The sequence below is a fragment of the Acomys minous genome, assembly GCF_964271855.1.
Source record: "Acomys minous genome assembly, chromosome: 3".
Classification (NCBI taxonomy): Eukaryota; Metazoa; Chordata; class Mammalia; order Rodentia; family Muridae; genus Acomys; species Acomys minous.
This window is the reverse complement of record NC_140485.1, coordinates 88,823,235-88,846,982: the sequence shown is the minus strand read 5'-3', so window position 1 is coordinate 88,846,982 and position 23,748 is coordinate 88,823,235.

Here is a 23,748-nt window from a genome sequence, read left to right as displayed (position 1 = left end):
TGAAAATAACTCTGTATAGCCCAAGAAAGTAATTCAAAACCTACCCAACTCCCCTAAAAGTAAATGAGGTGTCATTCTCTTAAGGTTTCTTCTGGCCATTTGGGATGAATAATACCTTTATAGAGCACAAATAAAATTGAGGAAATGGATAAACAAATGAGGAATAGCATTTCTGGTCCAGTTTCTAAATATTGAGAAAATTCCAGGCTTCATTAGAGTCCTGTGTGTGGCAATCTGAAATGCTGAACAAATTGGGATTGGAAGCTTTCTTTGAAAGTGACCTGGGGGCTTTCTTTTTCTGATGAAGAGCAATAATAGAAACACATGGTGCTGGAACGTGAAGGCTACAGGGTGTCAATATCCAGCTTGCTGAAAAGAATGAATCCTGCCAGGTCTGATCCAATGTCAGTGTCTGGTTCTGTGGTTCTGAAAGCATATAATTTCTCATAAGCATTATACTGTCATAAAATTATAAGTGTATATGGTGTTCATGATGCACAAAAAAATTAAATGCTAGTTTTCAACTCTTTGTATGAATAGGGGAAAAACTATATTTGTAAATCTTCGTTCATGCCTGTGAAGAATGACATCTAATAATAATTTGTGGTGGTTCTGTAGCCAAAAAGAAGCATGGTCTATGCCTAGATATTTATGTCTCAGCCAGTCTCAGAACTATTCCCATATAGTGGGATTAGTAATATAAGTTATCTACTTGATCTGCAGTTTAAATGCTTCACATCCTGATTGTAACCCCACCCTCATTCTCTCCAGATCCCCAGCCCTCCCTCATTCACTCTCCTTCCCTCCCTTAATTCTTGGAAGTGGAGCCCTCCTCCACTAACATCTGAGCTCAGCCTATCAAGTCTCATGTGTACTACCTGTAACCTCTTCCTCTGTAACCTGGCAAGGCTGTCCTCCCAGGGGCAACTAAACTAGGTTCAGTAGCCAGAGTGCATGTCCAAAGTCGTCACTCCTCTCCACATTTTGGGATCGACAAGGAGACTGTACTGCTACATCTGAGTTCACTGTCTAAGTCCAAATCAAACATGGCACTTGTTTGGGGTTTTCAGTCTCCATGTTGCAATGTAGTTACCCTGTATTATGTGGCCAATATCTGTTATGAGTGAGTATATACAATGTGTGTCTTTCTGAGTCGGGTTATCTCACTCAGGTATTCTCTAGATCCATCCATTTGCCTGCAAATTTCAAGATTTCCTTGTTTTTAATAGCTGAATAGCATTGTATAAATGTACCACAGTTTCTTTATCCATTCTTCAGATGAGGGGCATCTAGGTTGTTTCTACATTCTGGCTATTAGGAACAAAACTGATATAAACATAATTGTTTGGTGGAGCTATTTTTGGTATATTCACAGGACTGGTATGGCTGAGTCCTCAGGTAGAATTATTCCCAATTTCCTGAGAAAGCGCTATATTGATTTCCAAAGTGATTCTACAAGTTTACATTCCCATCAGCACATCCTCACTGGCATGTGCTGTCACCTCATTTTTTGATCTTAGCCATTCGGATAGGTATAAGATGGAATCTCAGAGTTGTTCTGACTTGCATTTCCCTTATAACTAGGGAAGTTAAATATTTCATTAAGTGTTTCTCAGCCATTTGATATTCCTTTGTTGAAAATTCTCTGTTTAGTTGTGTACTACATATTTTAAAGGTATTATTTGTTTTGGTGGTGATATATATATAATATATATATATATATATATATATATTATATATATATATATATTAGCCCTTTGTTAGATGTAGGGTTGGTGAAGTTATTTCCCCAGGCTGTAGGCTGTCATTTTGTTTGGTTTAAAGTGTAATTTACATTACAGAAGTTTTCCAGTTTCATAAGGTCCTATTTATAATGGTTGATCTTAGGCCCTGAGCTATTGTTTCTTCTGTTCAGGAAGTTGTTTCCTGTGCCAATCATCTTAAGAATCTTCCCCATGCTTTTCTTCTAACAGATGTATTGTGTCTGGTTTGATGTTTAGATCATTAATCAATTTGGGCTTAAGTTTTGTGAAGGGTGATAGATATGAATCTATTATCATTTTCTCTACATGTGGCCATCCAGTTAGACCAGCACCATTTGTTTGAAGATATTATCTTTTCTTCCATTGTAAGAATTTGGATTCTTTGTCAAAAATCAAATGTCCATATGTATGTGGGTTTATTTCTGTGTCTTTTATTTGCTTACATTCATCAACCATCCTATTCTATGCCAGTATCATTCTGTTTTTTTTTTTTTTTTTTTTTTTTTTTTTTTTTTTTTTTTACTGTTGCTCTGTTGTACAGTTTGAGATCTGGGATGGAAATTTCTTCAGAAGATGTTTTATTCTACAAATCATTTTAGCTGTTCTTTGTTTTTTTTTTCCCTTATGAACTTGAGAACTGATCTCTCAAGGATGGTAAAGAATTTTGTGTGTATTTTGATAGGAATTGCATTGAATCTCTAGATTGCTTTTGGTAAGATGACCATTTTTACTATGTTGATTCTCCTAATCCATGACCATGGGAGATGTTTCCATCTTCTGAGATCTTTTTCAAATTCTTTCTACATGTAGGTTTCTAGGACCTTCTGGATCCTTCTACTTTGCTATTCTCCCATGCTTCTCTCATCTAGAGTCCCAATAGGATGTCCTTCCCTCTGTTCCAGTTTCCTGGTAAGTGAAGGCTTATGTGGGACATGCCCCTTGGGCTAGTGTGAAGATATAAGTAAGTATATACCATTTGAGTCTTTCTGCTTCTGGGTTAACTCACTCATTATGATCATTTCTAGCTCAATCCATTTGTCCACAAATTTCAAGACTTCCTTGTTTTTAATAGCTGAGTAGTATTCCATAGTGTATATGTACCACAGTTTCTTTATCCATTCTTCTACTGAACATCATGATATGCAGATTTGGACCCAGGGGTCCTGCTCAAACTAAGGAACCTGCCAAGGACAATACAGGCAGTAAACTTTAAACCACACCCAGATCTAGCCAATGGTCAGAACATTCTCCACAGTTGAGTGGAGAGTGGGATATGACTTTCTCACATACTCTGGTGCCTCACATTTGACCATGTCCCATGGAGAAGGAGACCTGGTGGCACTCAGAGGAAGGACAGCAGGTTACCAAGAAGAGACTTGATACCCTATAAGCATATACAGGGGGAGGTAATCCCCCTCAGGAACAGTCATAGGGGAGGGGAATAAGGGGAAAATGGGAGGGAGGGAAGACTAGGAGCATACACGGGATGGGATAACCATTGAGACGTAAAATAAATAAATAAATAAATAAATAAATAAATAAATAAATCAACGTGAGAAAAAAGAAAATAAACCTTTTATTATTAAAAAAAATTCTTTCTACAGAGATTTGAAATTTTTTTCATACAAATCTTTCACACTCTTGGTTAGAGTTACACCGAGATACTTTATACTATTCATGGCTACTGTGAAGGGTGTAGTTTCCATAACTTCCTTCTTTGCCTCTTTGTCACTTGTATACAAGAAGGCTACTGATTTGTTTTAGTTGATTTTGTATCCAGTGATTTTGATGAAGGTCTTTAACAACTATAGGAGTTCCTTGATAGAATTTTTGTGGTCACATTTGTATGCTACTATACTATATGCGACTAGTAATAGTTTGAATTCTTTTCTCATTTATATCCCCTTGATCTCCTTTAATTGTCTTCTTGCTCTGCTAGGACTTCTAATATCACATTGAAGAGATATGGAGAGAGTGAACAGTCTTGTTTTGTTCCTAATTTCAGTGTAATTGATTTACATTTTTATTCATGTAGTTTGATGTTGGCTTTAAGCTTGCTGTATATTGCCTTTATCATGTTTAGGTATTTTCCTTGTATCCTTGATATCTCTAGAACTTTTACTACGAAAGGGTTTTGGATTTTTTTGAATGCTTTTTTTGGCATTTAAAGAGATGACTATGAATTTTTCTTTCAGTTTGTTTATATACTGAATTACATTGATGGATTTCTGTATATTGAATCATCCATGCATGCTTGAGATGAAGCCTCCTGGATCATAGTGAATGATAATTTTGATGTGTTCTTGAATTCATTTTTTGAGATTTTATTGAGTATTTTCACATCCATGCTCATAAGAGAATCTGATCTGAAATTTTTTCTGTTGAATCTTTTTGTTGTTTAGGTATCAAGGTTACTGTGTCCTCATAGTGTTACTTTGGTAATGTTCTTTCTGTTTCTATTTTACAGAACAATGGAAAAGAATTGATATTAGCTTATATCTGAAGGTTTGGCATAATTGTGTACTGAATCTATCTGGTCCTGGGCTTTTTGTTGTTGTTGTTATTGTTGCTGTTGTTGGGAGAATTTTAATAGGACTACCCAATTAGCTTACCTGATCTTGAATCAGTTTAGGTAGTCAGTAGCTATCAAAAAATTTTTCAATTTCATTTATTTTTTGAATTTTGTGGTGTATATGCTTTTGAAGAAACATCTGATGATTTTTTGGATTTCCTCAGTATCTGTCATTATGACTCCTTTTTCATTTCTGTTTTTGTTTATTTAAATAATCTTCCTCTGCATTTTAGTTAGTTTGATTAAAGGTATGTCAGTCTTTTTGGTTTTCTCATAGAACCAACTCTTGGTTTCATTGAATCTTTCAGTTGTTTACTGTGTTTCCAATATATTGATTTCAGTCCTGAATTTGATGATTTCCAGCCATCTTCTCCTCTTGGGTATGTCTGATTCTTTTTTTTTTTTTTCTAGAACTTTCAGGTGTGTTGTTAAGTTGCTAGTATGGCATCTATTCAGTTTTTTGTTTGTTTGTTTGTTTGTTTTGTTTCATAAAGGCACTTAGTGCTATGTATGAACTTTCCTCTTAGCACTGCTTTTATTGTGGCACATAGGTTTGGGTATATTGTACATCAGTTTCATTGAATTCAAGGAAGTTTTTAATTTCTCTTTTAATTTTATCCCTTAATCAAATGTCATTGAGGAAGGAGTTGTTCAGTTTCCATGAGCTTCTAGGCTTTCTGTGTTGTTGTTGTTGTTGAGTTTCATCTTTAATCTATGGTGGGTGTGATAAGATGCAAGGGAATATTAAAGTCTTCTTGTATATCTTGAAGTTTGCTTTGTGACTGACCATATGTTCAGTTTTGAAGAAGGGTCCCTGAATTGCTTAGAAGAAAGTATATTCTTTTGTGTTTGGGTGGAATGTTCTCTAGATGTTTATCCAATAGGTCCATTTGATTAATGAAGTGTATTACTTTCACTATTTCTCCATTTAGTGTCTGTCTTGCTGATCTGTATTTTGGGGAGAATAGGGTGTTGAAGTCTCCCACTATCAATGTATGTGGTTTGATATAGATTTAAACATTAGTAATGTTTCTTTTAAAGATGTGGGTGCTCCTTTATTTGGGGCATAGATGTTCAAAATTGAGACATCTTCTTGGTGTATTTTTCCTTTTAAGAAGGTGTAGTGATATTCCCCATCTATTTTGCTTAATTTTAGTGGAAAGTCTCTTTTATCAGATACTAGAATGGCTACGCCAGCTTGCTTTTTGCACCCGTTTGCTTGAAATACAGTTTTCCAATCCTGTACTCTGATGTAATGTTTATCTTTATTGCTGAGGTATACTTCTTCTATGCAGCAGAATGATGGATCCTTTTGTTTATTTATTTTTTGCATTCATTCTGTCTGCCTGTGTTTTTTTCCTGGGAAGTTAAGGCCATTGATGTTAAGAGATATTAATGACTAGTAGTTCTTAGTTCCTTTTGTTTTTATCTTGGTGATGGTAGAGTGTGTGTTTCTGTGTTTTGGATTTGTCGATGTGGAGTTGTTTATTTCCTGTGCTTTCCTGGGTGCAGTTAGCCTTCTGGGGTTGGAGTTTTCCTTCTAGTACCTTCTGTAGGGCTGGATTTGTGGTTAGGTACTGATTAAACTTGATTTTGTCATGGAATATCTTGTTTTTTTCCATTTATGGTGATTGAAAGTTTTGCTAGGTATAGTATTCTGGGTTGGCATCTGTGGTCTCTTGGACATGACTTTTGTCCAAGCCCTTCTAGCTTTCAGCGTCTCTGTTGAGAAGTCAGGTGTAATTCTGATGGGTTTGCCTTTATATGTGAGTTGACCTTATTTTCTTGCAGCTTTTAATGTTCTTTCTTTTTTCTGTACCTTTAATGTTTTGATTATTATGTGGTGGGAGTATTTTCTTTTTTGGTCCAATCTATTTGGAGTTCTATAAGTTTCTTTTATGTTTGTAGACATTTTTTTGTTGTTGTTGTTTAGGATGGGGAAGTTTTCTTCTATGATTTTGTGAGAGATGTTTTCTGAACTTTTGCGCTTGGAGTCTTCTTCTTCTATCACTATTATTCTTTGATTTGTCTTTTTATAGTGTTCCAAATTTCTTGGATGTTTTGTGTCAGAAACTTTTTAGCATTATTTATTTTTTTTTATTGTTTGCCTCAGCTTGTGTTTTCTTTGTTGCTTCTAATTCCCTCTTTAGGTCTTGAATAGTCTTATTCATTTTTTTCTCCTGTTTGGTTGAATTTTCCTATAACTCTTTATAGGATTTACTCAATTCCTTCATCTATTTGGATGAACTTTCCTGTAATTCATTATAGGTTTTATTCAATTCTATCATTTATTTGAATGTAGTTTCCTGTGTTTCTTATAGTGACTTCTTTCTTCTTTCAAAGTTTCTATCATTTTCATCACCTCAGTTTTAAAGTGTTCCCTTTGTGCTTTGTGGGTGTTCATATATCCAGGGCTTGCTGTATTAGGATCACTACTTTCCAGTTTTGTTATATAGCTTTCAGTTTAAGTTTTGTTGCTAATCTTCTTGAGCTGTCCTCATAACATCTGGTTGTCTCTGGTATTAGCAGGTCTAGAGTTTTCTCTAATTAAGTCATTGTTTGTGTCCCACATTTGCCAGGCAGGTTAGGAGAAAGTAAAGAGAACTCCAAGACAAAGGTTGTTTGCTATGGCTTCCCAGAGCCAGCACCCATCTCAGCTCAGTTGGGTTCTCTGACTGTATCCCAGTTAAGTTGGGCAAGAGTGGAATGGGCTGATGGATTTCCAAGCACAATCTTGCTCAGGTGCCCTATAGTCCCTTTCAAGATGACAGGGCTCTGTCTATCTGCTGTGTTCCTGATGGTTCTCTGTTCCATAGTTGGGCTAGGCTTTAAGCCCATGGCTGGCCAAGAGAGATTGGAACTCAAACCTGTTTAAAAAACAGCAGCTAGTGTGGGGTGTGGCCAGTACATGTCTCTGCTCTGTGACCTAGGTGGATCAGGCCAATAGGCTATAGGTGGGTGGGGTGAGATCAGAGCCACAAGCTGCTAGCAGAATTGTGACCCAATCAGGTCTCTCCTCAGCCTGTTTACTTTGTGTCTTAACAGTATGCTTCAGGTGGGTGGGCAGAGACAGACCAAAGCCTGAATTTGTTCATATAATGGTGGCTAATGTGGATTGTGGCTAGCACCTCAGTTCAGCTCTGCCAGCCACAAGGTATGTTTGCTCATAGCTGGTAAGCATGTTGGGGTTCTGTGAGAGATCAGAACTCCAAGCTTGCCAGAAGTTCTACAGGCCTTCTTGAGATGTAAGGGGCATGCTTATTTGCTCTGTCACCAAGCTAGGCTAGGAAAACAAGCAACTGGGGGGAGGAGTTGATAGAGATCAAAGCTCAAAGGTGCTTGAGTGCCCTGTACTCTTTCTCAGGTAGCAGCTAATGTGGATTGTGTCGGGTGCTGGGACTCAGCTATGCCTGTTTGCTCCCTGTCCTGGATCAGGCAAGCAGTATATGGGCTGTGAGAGTCTGAGCTATGAGTATTTTTCACAGTCCTTCTGACCCTCACTTGGCAAACACTACATGGGCAGTGAGAGCCCAAAGCTCCAGGGATATGCCACAGTTGTTTCCAAGATTGCAACTAATATGGGCTGTACTCCGGGATTTTCTTTGAGTTAGCTGGGTAGCCAGGGCTCTGACTTACTTGTGCCCAACACAATATGGATCGCTCTCACCTGGGAATCTGCAGCACTGGTGTTTTGTCACTCTCAGTTTGGTCTTTAGGTTGTTGTGAAGTCCTGGTTTACTGCTAATCAGACTCAGTGTGAGATCAGTGCCACCATTTTGGATCCTCCCTGGTGTGTGACTTTTCTTATACTACAATATTTGGAGGCAACCCCAAGGTGGCCCCATACCCTCTACCTGCTTTCAGGTGGGTCCTCCATTTCTTAGTTTTTCTTGATTTCTTTGTTTGGTCATGGTATGGTTTAGAGCCTTGCTGACTCAGTATATAAAACATAGGACGTAATTTAGGTCCAGAACTGAGCATTTGCCTGAGATTAGAACATAAAGCTTTCTTAAGCTTCTTTATATGATGTAAATTTTCTCAACTTTGATTCAGAACCTAGATAACACTCAGTCCTGTACTTGCCACCTGTTTTGAGAATCCTTATCCTGTGTTTTGAAGTCTATTTTGTGGTACCAGTCTGAGACCCAAAAGATGAGAGTTAGATGCAGAAAAGTTCCTGGGGTCTGAAAAGGTTGGAAGACATTTTAGCCACTCTCTGGTCCCCTTTGAGGAAACATCTGCTTTTGGGCATGTTTTATCTGTCCATCTTTGGCAGTCTATGTCTGTAGTTGTGGTTAACTGCCTGATTATTGCTTTATGTTTCATATTTGGGAGAAAAGGTCAAGCTTCATCTGCTAGCTGCTTAACCCTTAACTCAGTTTTAACTCATTTTTTAAGAGAAAAGTTGCTGAATTGAGACCACAAAAACAGATATACTGGCCCTTGGAGCCTTACACCTGCAGCTGGCAACAAGCCTGGAGTTGCTTTGTCTTTAGAAGCTGCTGTTAAAGAGGTACCAGCAGCTTTTCAGCTTCTATGATAAGGAAGGTGATGGCTAGTCCTGCTATAAAACCTCTATACCTATGAGAAATGGATTTAGCAAGTTGCAGGATGTTCCTTCCTTGGAATTGCAACTGGAGAAACTTTATTTTAAATACATAAATGTTTATAGCCATTTTGTGTTTGTTTCTGACTAGTTTAAAGTGTATAGAGTTACCATGTTTTAAATATGTTTCCTATGGATTATTGGTTTATAAATTATTGGCTACAGTTAAAAACTGTACAATTTATAATAAAAAAGATTGTTTAAACTTGTAACTTAGGGTTGGAGCCATTCTGAACAAAAAAGAGTATGAGGCAACCAAAGAAACATACCTCCAACAATACTTTTAAATTAATATAAGATTTTTACATACTTTCTAATGATGTCTCTTTGATCAGGGAAAGTTTTTTTTATTTTTTATTATACTTTATTCATATTACTTCACCTTTGTTATCCCCTCACTCTTTTCCCATTTCCACCCTCCCTCCCTTTTCCTGACTATTCCCCTCCCTCACACCTCTGACAGGGGCATCCTCTTCCCTGACCATCTAGTCACAGTTCATCAGGTCTCATTAGGAAAATGGTATCCCTTTCCACTTTGTGCCCACAAGGCTGCCTGGACATGGGGTAGTGATCAAAATGTGGCCATCAGAGTGCATGTCAGAGGGTCTAAGTCAGTCTGCCTCTGCAACTCCTCATGTGGAAAGTTATTTGTCCATCTACTGTATATAAAGAGGGCTAGGGTCTCTGCTTGAATTGTCCTTATTTGTTGCATCAGTTTGTAAAAGACCTTATGTCCAGATCTGCACTCCTTCATAGTCTTCCTGTGGGGCTCTTGACTACTCTCTTGGGCCTTCCATCTCCCCATTCTTCTATACAAATCTCAGCACTCAGACCAGAGTCCAAATGTAAGTCCCAACAACTGTCTCAGTCCCTAGATATGTAGTCTCCCAAAGGACATCTACATTGGGTTAATATCCACTTATAAGTGATTATATATCATGGGTGTCTTTCTGGGTCTGCCTTACCTCTCCCAAGATGATGATTTCTAGTTCTATCCATTTGCCTGCAAATTTCAAGAAGTAGTAATGTTCCTTCATGTAAATGTCCCACAGTTTCTTTATCCATTCTTTGGTTGAGGATCATATAGGTTGTTTCAACATTCCTGTTTTTTTTTTTTTGTTAATATTGTTTTGCTTGTTTGTTTTTGTTTTTAATAGTGGTATTTGAAACTGTGCTTGGTTAAAGAGGTATTAAAGCTGCACTTCAATGCGGTCATGTAAAAGAAATTTTCTTGCTGGCAGTCAAACATTAAAACTTGAAAATAATGTACATGATATCAATTTTAAGAGCACTGAATTGTTTACACTGTTGAAAATTTGAATTTATCTTCTAAAAAATATGATTATGTTCTATGGCTTCACTATTTTAAAAGGAATACTTTATATTTAATATTGCAAAAACAATATTTAAAAATATTAAAATATATACAAATATAAGACATTTAAATTTTATAAAATATTTATAAGATGCCTTTATTAATATATGCTCTTTACAAATACACAAATAATAAAAACTACCACTGCAGCATATTATGCGTATATGCCTGATTTTTCTATGCTTCATTTTCCTAATTGGGGAGAAAATATTTATCCTATTTAGGTCAATAGATCTTCCCTGTTCATGCTTATATTTTTCTCTAGGCAAAGGATAACATAACAATTTGATTATTGATGTTCAGGATTTATATTACCAAATATTAATTATTTAACAATCTGTATTAGATTAATTACCCTGTTTTATTGCATAAAAACCTGGCAAGTATAATTTTGTCATTATTTTTTTGTTTCTATTTGAACTTCCAAGTTATATTTCCTAGGAATATTTTGAGAATTTCTTATTGGTTTTACAAAAAAACATAACATACTCAAGAATAACTTACTACTCTAGGTCTGCTTTAAAGATTGACTTTTATACCCTAAAATTAAAAAGAAAAAGAAGGAAAGAAAAAGAAAAATGTAACTACAGTGAATTATGAAATTGGTCTGGTCTAGCTGGCTTGAAAAATATGTTGTAGATTTTTTTAGGTTAGAATTCATGGCTCCTGAGGAACTGTATGTATATCAGTTCCTGAGAAATCAAGACACTCCCTAAGACACTGAAACGTTCTGGCAGCAATGTGTTCCTCTATAGTCACTAAAAGTCAATGAAGCGCAAATTTTGACAGTAAAATTGGTCTTAGACATTAATCTTGTATTTCCTGTATAGCTTGAAAACATCACTAAGTCCTGGCAACTACCACAGCAACAGAGATATCTATATTAAAATAAATAAAAACAAGCATCTCTAGATCATGCAGTTTTTAAGTTACCATTTGATCAAAAGGTTAAATTACATTCAAGTTCTGAGGATCTGCACGCCTGAGAACTTGAATAGCCTTTTAATTACAATTCAATACTTATTGAATGTTCTGATTGAATTAATAATATCTATTCTTCTTAAACAAAACTACAGTACTGTGCTATGTTCCTTTCTCCCAGAATGGTGGGAAATGCCAAACCTTACCTTCCCTATATCCTAGCCAAACAGCATAAAATTCTTTGTTTACATAGTCAAAATGATGTAATCCTGTATTCCTCTTGATTCTAACACCTGGTTATCTGGTTATGTTTTTTGCTTATAAAAATTCTGCCTTGGAAACAGATAAGCATCATAGTTTGAATCCTGAGTCCACACTGTTCCTGAGCATGAATTCAGTAACTATCCATTTCCCACCGAGATTACTATGACTGCTATCTGAGTGGTTTGTATGGCTATTCTTATATTAAAATAGCCATAAGTATACAATTTATGCTTAGCAAAAATGAGCCATGAGGAACAAAAGGATTATATTTTAATAATACTGAGTACACAAATGAATTTATTATAATCAAATATCTTATCGTTCTATAAACCCTCACCCAGTTTATACCATGATAAACCAACACAGAAAATCCCATATATGATAAAACTGCATATGACCTTACATTGATGGGTAGTTGCATCTCTTTCTTTTAGCTGCACAATATGACAAGAATATGTAATCATTTTTATGCAACATAAATTAAAATTTTTAGCCAAGGTTATTAACCAAATTAATGGAAACTATAGCTCATTCGCATTAAAAATGTAATGTTCAGTTGCCTTTATTTTCATATGATACCTATTCTTATACAGTGTGCATGTGATTAGGTTTAGAACAATTGGAAGTAGAGCTACCATATGTTATTACTAAAAAAAGAGACAATTTTACTTTTGAATAGAAGATATTTTATGTAAATTAAATTTTCTTGTTATAGAACAATACCTCCAATATAAAACTATGTAAATTTTGTCACCTCCTCTAAGAATAAACCTGTATTCATGGAAGACTCCTGACAATTATCATCTGTAGTCTGTTTCAAACCTTATTTTTTTCAAGTAAATTTTATTGCAAAATATTTCCTGAAAATACAGACCTATAATTAAGCTTAGTTGTTGAGGGGTTAAAATATTTTTAGATCTATATAGATATTTTAAGTTGATAGGGATGAGATATGAAAAATACTGATTTTCATTTAGAATTTTTGATTCCCCAAGATAGGAAAGATCTTTTCTTCAAGTTTGCCAAATAAAAATAGCAAAAACACTATGAATGTAGCATTTATATAATTCCTGATTATTTTGTGGTTCTTCTTGCTGTGTGAAGTTTGTTTTATTTATGTGTAATAATATAAATGTCTATGTAAAAAGAAATATATTTTAAATTTTTCAAAAAATTATTATCTGAAAATCAAATTTTGTTATAAGATTCCAAATTAAAAATATTTCATGCCCAAATTGAAAAGACAGTTTTTACATGCCTCTTAGATCTATACATTTTTGATTTACTAATATGTCTAAAATAACTTTAGCCTTTATCAGATTGATTGGAATCATTATTTTAGAATACTAGTGGGATTTTATTCAATTTCTACAAATCTAGAAAAATTAAATGCTAAAACCTCTTTTGCTTATTTTGTAAGAACTTATTTTTGGAGGTTGGTCCGACATATTTTGATACAAATTACTATTTGCTATCTTTTAATGTTCCCCATGTATTGCTTTGTAACCTTGCCTAAAAACTTAGTCCTGTTTGACCAAAAGAAACAATCAATCAATCAAACAAACAAACAAACAAAGCAAAAATAAAAAAATACACATGGGCAGGTGAATGGTATAGGCGTGGCTATATTTCCTGGACTCTGGAAGACAGGGAGCTTCTTAGGAAAGGAGATAGTCAGAGAGGAGGGAAGGATATTGAGAAGGCAGTGAAAGAGGAACAAGAAAGAAAGGAGTCCACAGCTTTGGGTGAGGTGGAGTAGAAAGACATGTGCTGAACTGACGGAGGATTTGGCAAGATGAAGAATACTGGCAAGTATTTGGGATTAAGGATATTAGGTAGCTCAATAGAAATTATTAGAAACAAATGGTATGGGATTGGAGTAGGGCAATTTGTGAGGTAATTTATGAGATTAATTTCCCAGGTACATCAAGACTATTGTAAAATATAACAAGTGTTTGTGTTTTTATTGATTGATAACAGGTTGGAAAATAGCACCATAATAATAATTAGCATAAAAATGCATATTTCTTAGGTGATAATTCTAAAATTACTGCCATAACTTATAGAAATATAAGTATAAAACTGAATAGTAAAAATACTGCAAAGGATAATAGTATTTCTATGATGCTTGGTCTGTATTCATTTTGTGTAGGTCTAATCAGTATAATTAAGTAAGTGAACTTGTCCTTTAGTTGTGATTTAAATCATTGCCCCTGTTCAAGGCTTCTTTATAATTTACATGGTAAAGGACAATATTATTAAATCCTCAAAGTTTTGAGATTATAAAATAATTAATTACAACATATTTTCCTTTCCAGCAAAACCTTCCATGTACCCTTCACCACTCTTTTATACATTCTTGGCTTCTTCTTTCATTAATTGTTATTGCTTGCATACATGTATATGTATATACATATGTATTATTAAATATAACCTGTTCATTCTAAATAATATTATTAATGATGATGATGATGGTGATAATGATGATGTATAACTTGCATACATATTTTAAGTGATAATCAATTAGCACTAGATAACTAGTATTTATGCTCTTCCCTGGGGAATACCAAATCACCAACACCCACCTTTTCTCAGTTACCTATAGAGTTTGTGTGTGTGTGTGTGTGAAGATTTGAGGCTTCATTGACTAGATTTTTTTATTCTTTTTTCTTTTCTTTCCTTCGTTTCTTCTTTACTTTTTAATCTTTCTTCATTTTCTCTTCCTGTAACAGTGCTTGTATTCACATGCATGCATTCCCATACAACTGTGCATGACTTGAAGGCTGAGGACAAGCCTAGATGTGGTGGAACACATTTGTGATGCCAGCACTCTTTGGGAAAGGACAGGTAGACCTCTCAGTTCAAGACCAGCCTTTTCTACAGAGTGAGTTCCAGGACAGTTGGGCTACACAGAGAAACCTGTCTTGAAACACACCCTCCCCCCTTTAAAAGTAGTCAGATGACAATAAAAAGGACTTGGTTCTCTTCATCAATTAAGTGGGATATTTAGGCTGAACTTAGCAAGAAGTATGCTAACCTCTTGAGACATTTGCTTGTGACTGAGTTCGTGAAAAGATTCTAGACAGTTCATTTTTATTTCATTTTAACATCACTGTTTAATTATTTGTATATATAGAACCATATGCCCTAATATTATAACAGATTATTCTATTAAATATATTATTTTGCTTTTATTATATCTTAAATTTTATTTAAAAATCTTTTTTAATTATTGTAAATTTAAAGATATTTCAGTATAGTTTCTGTTTCAACATTGTAAATTGTATTTAAATTTATTTATTCTATTTTATATTATGACTGCTTTGGTTTAATTATGTGTTTGCATTGTCATAGGAATATACCCACTGAAGTTAGAAGACATGCATGCTCTAAGATTTAGGTATTGACTTAACGTGAGTGTGCAGCAGATTAAATATATGTCCTTTGCACATTCAACAAATTCTCTTAAAATCTCCACCATCTCTCCAGATCCTAAACTTCATATTTTTAAAGACTGGTAACAAATTTTAATTTAGGTGTCAATGCATTTTTTAAATATATAGATATCTGATATTACTTATGTGTGTAGAGAAAACCTACTGTTTGAGTGTTGAATGTTGAATCCTCAACTTGCCTTGGTTTAAAATTCCATATCTATGAATTTATTATTACTGAATATTTTCTATATTACATTTTATAATATACAGTATGGAAAATATCTTTGCATTTCTTACCACTAGCTTTCTTCATTATGTAAAAATATGCTAAATTTCATTGTGATTTCTTTAGCTGAAGGAAAATTTATTTTTCCTCTTCAAAGTATTCTTGTTTATTCCCTGTAGTGATAACAATATATGAAATTAACTATATTGAAATAAAATGGAAGAATAATTTGAAAGAAGACAGGTATAAAGTGGTTTTAACCATTTGATTCTATTTAAATAAAATACAAAAGAACTGAAGAAGGTAAAGGTGTTAAGAGTCAGAATTTTGGTTATTCTTAGCGGACAGATTTGACTAGAATAGAGCTAGAAGTAGGTGGATGGTTCTGAGCTTTTGCAAACTTTCTTCTCTGCAGGTTTGTTACTGAGGGCTTACTTTGTAATGCTGTGTGGAACTCTGTAGCTCTGTACTTTTATATGAAAGCTGAAAAAAAAGATTAAATCATCTCTCACTGTTCGTGATAACAATGCTTCTGTATTTCTAATTATATAACCATTTTATTATTGACTAACTCACGATAATGTCATTTCTTCAAGTAACAAATGACTTCCCCCCCCTAAGTTTCCCAATAATTTTCTTTCAATATACAACATAAATTACTAGAATTAACTGGTTAATTAATCTCCTGTAACACTATTATTAATGGAAAGCTCTCCTTGTGAAATGTGTTATTTCCAGAGTTTAAGATAATTTCTTGCCTGCAAGATATACTGTGAAATGGTGAGACAAGGCTGTTCAATAACCAAATATCTGATTTGAATTAAGGCTGCATTCACAATACAGAACGTATACATGAATATTTTAAAGTTCCTTTGTTGTGAAGAAAAATAATGACCATAGAAAATTTATTAAAAATAATTTAATTGTGGCTTGCTTATAGTTGCAGCAGTTTTGTCCAGTGTCATTATACTAGGAACCATGGTGACATGCTGTCATAAGTAGCTGAGAATTTAGCATCTCAATCCATAGGCAGCAAGAAAAGAAAATCTGTAAACCTGATTTGGCCTTTTGACATATTAAGATGACACACATCTTCCAACAAGGCTGCACCTCCTAATCCTTATCAAGTAGTGCCACTCAATGTTGTCCAGGCATGTAAACATCTGAGCCTATGGGCACATTCCTGTTCAAACTAGCATACCAACAGGACCTGGTTGAACAAGAATCTGAATATAGATAATCCTGGGACCTATGGTAAGGTTAAATACTACTTTTTTAAAAATAACAACAAATTAAATCTTTAGGACTTTTTGCTATACTCATAGAACAATGACTTGCTCAGCCTTTATCATAGAAGCTTCTTGCTCCAGCAGATTGAATCATATACAGAGATCCACAGCCAGATATTATGCAGAGAATGATTGATCTTAGAATACTCACCTCTAAATAATATATCAGCATCAATATCTTCCCTTTTCTAATACTCAGGAAACCCTGCTGAGGAGAAGGCAAAATGATTATGTAAGCCAGAGGTGATGGTGGACACCAAGAATAAAGGCCCTTTAAACCTTCATGATCTAACACTTGTGAACTCACTGAGACTGAGGCAGACTGAATAGGGCCTGCATAGATCTGCACCAGAACCTTTGTTTTCATATTACGGCTAATAATTTTTTGTTTTTATAGAATTTTTGAGTTTGTTAGTAAGTAGGTTTGTATTTTGTAGAAGAATTTGTATCCAGAAAAAAATGGTCGCTGTGGCAAGGGATCATATCCAAGTACCTAGGTCTCTCTGGTATGCATGGAGTGCAAGCATACCCCTAGCACATACCTTTAATACCTCAGTCTGCAGTATACAATTTTAATTTTTCTGACTGGTACATAAATGCAACACTCCTCTATCACTATGGCTGAAATTTAGTACACACCTTTAATCTAAAATAAGAATATCAAATTGATGGTCAAAGTAATGAGTTGGAGAAAAACTTGTCATCATGAGTCAGAGATAGGATAAGCCCAGCTCTCAGAAGAACAGAAGGGAAAGTTAAGCTACTCAAATGCAACATAGAGGAAGGGTGTTTGTAGAGCAATGGAGTTCAGGAGTACAGAACATTTCAGTACAAATAAGTACACTTGAGTTTGTGCAGTTCATTTCATGGTAGTTCAATTCAGAGGTAGGTTCTCCAGCAAGAGTAACTCAGTGAGAAGCAGAGAGAAACCTTCTTGAACCACTCATCTTGACAGGTTTTTTTGAGCTAGGACAGATGAGTTGAATCAAATAACCATAGCTGAGAAAGAAATAAAAAGGGTGAGATCATTCACCAGTAAATCTTGTAGGCCCCAAAATTCTAGGTCTAGGTATCAGATGGAGGCTGGCTGCTGGAGCCTTCATTGTTGGAGCTTGCAGAAGTTTAGATTGTATGGAAGCTAGAAGATTTCAAACATGGACCTAGGGAAAGTCAGATGGAAATACTCTGGGCTAAGCACAAGCCATGTATTAGAAAAGATTGGGTATGGCTCTCATCTCATCCCTCGTTTGAACATATAAAATCAACATTTATATCTGGCACCCAACATAATTGGATGAAAATCCTACCATGTTTGCTGAATGGAGAGGACATCTGACAGAAAGGTAGCAGAGGACAGGAGACATTTGACAGAAAGCTACAGAGAAGAAACTTTCCTGGGATAATTCCAAAAAAAGCATCAGTTCCTCAACATCAGCTGGACATGCAGAGAGAATCAGAGGAGTCTGGAGTTGCAGAAGCCTCAAGACCGGAGGAAGCATTGACTGTAGAGTCTCTGAGACAGTGAATCTCAGAAACAAAAGCAGCAAAAAACAACACAGGAGCCTCTGAGATGGCAAATCAAGGTAAGCCACCCTAAAAGACAATGTTATTTATAAAAAAGAATTTTCCAGCATTAAAAATTGGAAACTTTATTTCAGGTACCTTAGACCAAAGGTAAAAATTAGGGAAAAGAAAAATTACTTGAAAAGCAATAACAGGAATTATTGCAACTCAAAACTGGAGTACACAATTTTCATTTTCAATTGCAATCTTTTTATATTTTACTTGAAAAAAAAGGATAGAAAACAGCTGTACAATAAGAAAAATTAGCTATGATAATACAATAGGCTTGAAAGACAATAGTCAAAGAAATTATGAGATGAAGATGTGTTTCATTTTGAATCTATGGTACATAATATATTTAAAGATCAAGATAGATACCTCATTTAACCTGTGGTACCACTTCTTAATGAATTTGAGGAAAGTCAAACATTCCCACTAGTCTTTTTAGTTTTCCAGGAACAAACTCCAGAATATGGTAAAAATTCACAAAATGAACTACTTTAGAATACTGTTAAAGTATAACATTTAAAAGGTTTTAATGAATCCATAATAACTTATAGAGTACACCTACACTATGTGAAATGGATGTTAAATACCTGGGATTCCCAAAATAGGATTATCCCGCAAGACAGAAAATATTTAGTGGCAGCTGTACTGTAAGCTGGTTCTCAAGTACAATGGCTGACATCATGGCAAGAAGAAGCTGCAATTATTAAAAATTCTAATAGGTCTAAAGGTGTTAATATGCGGAAAACCATTTGATAAGTGAAGATCAATATTCTGATTTAAGAAAGAGATGAAACAATAAATCTTTTGTTATGCAATTTACATTAGGAGCTTTAAGAGTCTCGAATAAAATAGACAAACAAGATAAAAGCTGTATCATTAACAAAGTTTAAGAAAAAAATCTCTAGAGACTTTAACTGACTTCTTACATTAGTTAAAATCTGTCATAGACAGAGCAATATCAGAATAAGATGTGAGATGAGTATCAATTGCAACTGTTCCTTTCAGAAATGCAAATGAAGAATGGAAAAAATGTTTTTAGACTATTAAAACCTCAATCTGCACCCATGGAAGTATGGATTAGAAACACTGCTGATATTGACCCTAATTATTGTGTAATTAGACAAATAACTGCAAATAGCTTTGCAGTCTTTCTGAACTCAGGAGGGCTAAATCAGCTGGGGTGTGCCCGCTCAAAACTCCTCCTCAAGCTGCCTGATTCAAATTGACTTCTCTTGAATTTTCACGATATTTTCCTTGGAAAACATGCTTCTGAACTCCAAGAACTGAACTGCACCAAACTGTACTGAACTGACTGTACAAATTCTATTGTATTCCTGTACAGTACATTCCTCCCACATACTGTACTGTCTGTCTGTCTCTCTTTCTATTGCCCTGTTCCTAAGTAGACTTTTTCATGTGAGAGTTTGGCATTTTCTATCTCTGACGCACTCTGTCACACCTTTCTTTGATTCACCACTTTGTCTGTTCTTCAATTTTACATCATTGTTTGAGATTATACTTAAATGCTGCTCCAGCAAACCAGGCCCAGGAATGGTGAAGAAGAAAGAAAAGAAAAGACTTGGTGGATCCACAGTAGGAAAGAACTGACAAGGCAGTGAAGAGCTGGTTAAGGGAAACCAACTGTTGTTTGAACAAATAGCTAGAGAAACTAGCTGTTGAGGAGAGGTTGAGGAACAGAGGAAAAAGAAATATTGTAAACTCAGGCATATGTGGTACAAACTGAAGGTTTCAAAGCCTAGGAGAACTTTATTTCTCTGTCTCTCTCACGTGCTTACTATTTGTCCCTCTCTGTCTCTGCCTCAATTGGTCTCTGTCTGTTCCTTCCTTGGGCCAACTCTAGTATTTTATTTGAACTGAAGTTCATTTTTTTTTGTATTTCATAATGCATATTGATTTTCTCATCTTTTACAATCAATGGGATGTTCAAAAATCAACAAAGCAAGAGAGAAGTCTAACAAGGAAACACAAAACAAACAGTTCTGTATAGACTACAAGAAGAATACAGCAAAAATCAATCAATATCCAAGTAATGGTCAGCATAATCTGAATACAATTTCTTAAACAACATTCAGGAAATTTTAATAATAAATTTCCCTTTGCTAAAGCCATTGTGTTTACATGATTGTCATAGCAACATAGTTTGAGATAAATAATCTGTAATAAAGAAAAATGTGACTTATTCCTAGTCCTAAACCAACAATTGTGCTATCTAAGCCTAGGCTTACTGCCAAGGGTCCTTTATTGTAAAATATCTGTAAGGCATGATGTTTCAAGCCTGCCTTCTATTGCTTTCAAAGCAGACTATGAAGAAATTTTTCTACAGCTAACAGTATCTTAGCTACATCCTGTTATGTCAAGGTCCTAATTCTCTTTCATACAGTTTCTGCTTGGGTGCTCACACTCAGATAGAAAAAACCCACAAACCTCTATCACTGTCTCAGGCCTTTGGCCAGATGCTGTCTTTCAACATTCTCTGTGGGGAAAAATTCCCTGTGTGATTTTCATTAGGGCTCAGAAATAAAGAGAAAAGGGTCAAAATATCAGAAGGGTGGATTTGCCTATAATAAACTACAGGTCATAGAGGAACATAGACATACATAGCTTTGAAAAATTGTTCTTAATGAAATCACAATGAATGGAACTTTTAAGTGTCACAAACATGAGAATAAGTCATACCAGCTTTGCTGGACAAAGTTTCAGAGACCTGTGACTGTCCACCATGATGTATAGATATTGAGAACAGCTGCTGAAGCTTATTTTTGACAGAGTTCCAAAGATTTCTAGCTGATCACTACTGCCCTAAAATATTATGTATGGTCCAGTGGACAGTTATAATAGGCTTCTCTCTGTAAGCATAGCAGAGTATAGTTACTGGTGTCAGGGGCAGTCTCTCTTCATAGCGTGAGTCTCATGGTGGGCCAGGAATTGGTTGAACATTCTATCAGTCTCTACCATATTATTGTACTTATTACAGGTGGATTGGTGTTCCCCACCACATTATAAGTCATGTCTGGTTAGAAGGCATCCTCCTCAATCTCCATGTTCCTCATTTCTAGGAGGCTAAACTAGAGACATCCCCACATCCTCTCTGTAACCTACCCAGTAGAAGGTCTCTAGCTTGTCTCGGTGATGCTTCTGCCCTCAGTTTACTTTTCACTCCAAGCCCTCTGACCACCTGTCCCCAGTCTCCCAGTATCTGATTTCCCCCCGTCTTGATTTCTTCTCCACAACCCAGCCAACTCGGGTTTCTCTATATATCCAATCTGAGTGAGATGGAAGAAGAGCTTCCCTTGGGCCTTCCTTGTTACTTAGCTTCTTTGGGTCATTGAATTATAGTGTGGTTATCCTATAATATATGGCTAACTTGTGTTTATAAGTACATACCATGATTGTCTTTCTGGGTCTGGATTTCCTCACTTAGGATAATTCGTTCTAGTTTGATCTATTTGGCTACAAATTTCCAGATTTCCTTTATTTTAATAGTTATTATTCTGCTGTGCAAATTACCACAGATTCTTTATTCTTTCTTCAGTTAAGTGACATTAGATTGTGTCCAGATTCTAGTAATTATAAATAAAGCTGCTATGAACAAAGCTGAGCAAATATCCTTGTGACTATTGTGATTGTGCTGTATAGGCATAAGGTTATGGAATTCAAATGGGTTGTAACACTAATGTTTGTTTGCAATCCTTGTTCTGAGAATCTAGTATACCAATGTTGTATAAGCATTCTTCCACAATTGTTCCCGGATATGCCAATTAAGCACTGTATAGCCAACTGCTGAGCAGGAGAAATTTTGATAAAATTTAATCTACACATTTGTTTTCAAGAACCACATAGTCACCTGGGAGTTAGCTCACTGAAAAGCTGGATGCAGTTGTGTATATCTATAGTCATATCACTGTTAAGGCAACATTAAAATCAGAGACATGAGAATCAGCTTGAAGCTCAAGGCAATGTAGCCTTGAGCATTCTAACTATGGCAAAAGAAGAGAGTCTTTGCTGCAAAGAAACTGAAAGAGAGAACAGACTCCCCAGAGTTTTCTTCCTCAGTCAATATCCCAGGGGCATGTGCACCCAAGTATACACACACACACACACACACACACACACACACACACACACACACAGAGAGAGAGAGAGAGAGAGAGAGAGAGAGAGAGAGAGAGAGATCTGTATATAGACATTATACAATATAAAAATAAATGATTGCAACTTGTAAAAAGCAAACTTTACATAAAGTTTATCATAAAATAACCTATGTTTTAAAGTGATAATTATATAGTGGGTGTCATACATAATTGTGGGGTGCCTATAGAACCCAGGTCACTGGGCAGATAATACCTGGATGGCTAAAAGAAAATCATGAGCACCAATTTCTACCATCGTTGGTCATTTGCAGGGGAGTAAACAAGGAATGACAGTATGTTTGTGGAAGTTCATTGGTTCTATGAATATCCACAGTGATTTCCCTTTCCTTTGTACTCTTCCATTTTTTAAAAAATTTTCACTATTAAAATGAAAAACACGTTCTGAAAGTTAACAACTGTTTAGCCTATAGACATGAGGTGGGCCACATGAAAATAGGATGACTATCATTGAGGCTTTTCTCTACAGAAATTACTTATAAATAAAAGTATAAGTTATGTCTTTATTTTGGATCCCAGTTTGTAAATGAGAAGAAACATGTAATGATTGAAATTAGGAGAAAATGAATACAATTTTGCAAGTTTTTTTTTCCAAAATGGAAGATAGTTTCTTCTTTACAACTTACTAAGAAGCTTTCTACTATAAATTACATAGTTGTGATCCTACATTCCACCTAGAGATTTTTAAAAAAGGTATAAGGAGCTGATTGACAGATAAGAGAAAATATGTATTGGGAGCAAATATTTTCCTATATCAAATTATTTTCCTCTTGATTTCTTAGACTCCTATAAATAACTCAAATATAAATTTTGCATATAAATTCTTATTATAACTACAGTACTTAAAATGTGGGACATGGCATAGTTTATCTTTAAATTATTAGCATACATTGTTTGTACAAAACAGTGAGTAAAATTTTAAATCTTCATATGTGGACACAATAAATTAACCATACTCACCTTGTCATATCTCCTCATTACATTAGCTTTAAAAAGGACAACACATGTAGTAATCCTAGACCCTCTGTTCAGATATATCCAATGGAAAGTTCATTCTCCATAATTCTGGGGAGAGCAGGAACTGCTGCTGAAATGAACGCTGGTGTCCCCAACTTGATCACTTCTCCTTGGTGGGGAGACCCAATGGGCACAGAGGAAGGGGAAGCAAGCTATGCAGATGAACCCTCATATAGTGGGGGGCAAAGTTTACTTATCTCAGAGTCCTAGGGGAAGGGAAAAGAGTGGAAGAGGGAGGATGGGTGGCAACAGGAATACAAGCAAGGGGATAGCAATCAGGGTATAATCTGAATACATTATAATAAATTAAATTTAAAATTTGTATTTATGTATGTATAACATAAATGCATGTATGTGCGAGAATGTTCATAATATGTAAGTTTACATGCACCATGCCATTGCTTATGTGTAGACATGAGATGACAAATCCAGGTGGTCGTCTGTTTTAACTTGTTTGAGATGACTGTCTGTTTAAAATATTAATTTAATTTTTATCTATATTTGTGTGTGTACTTCTGCATGAGTGTATGATTTCAA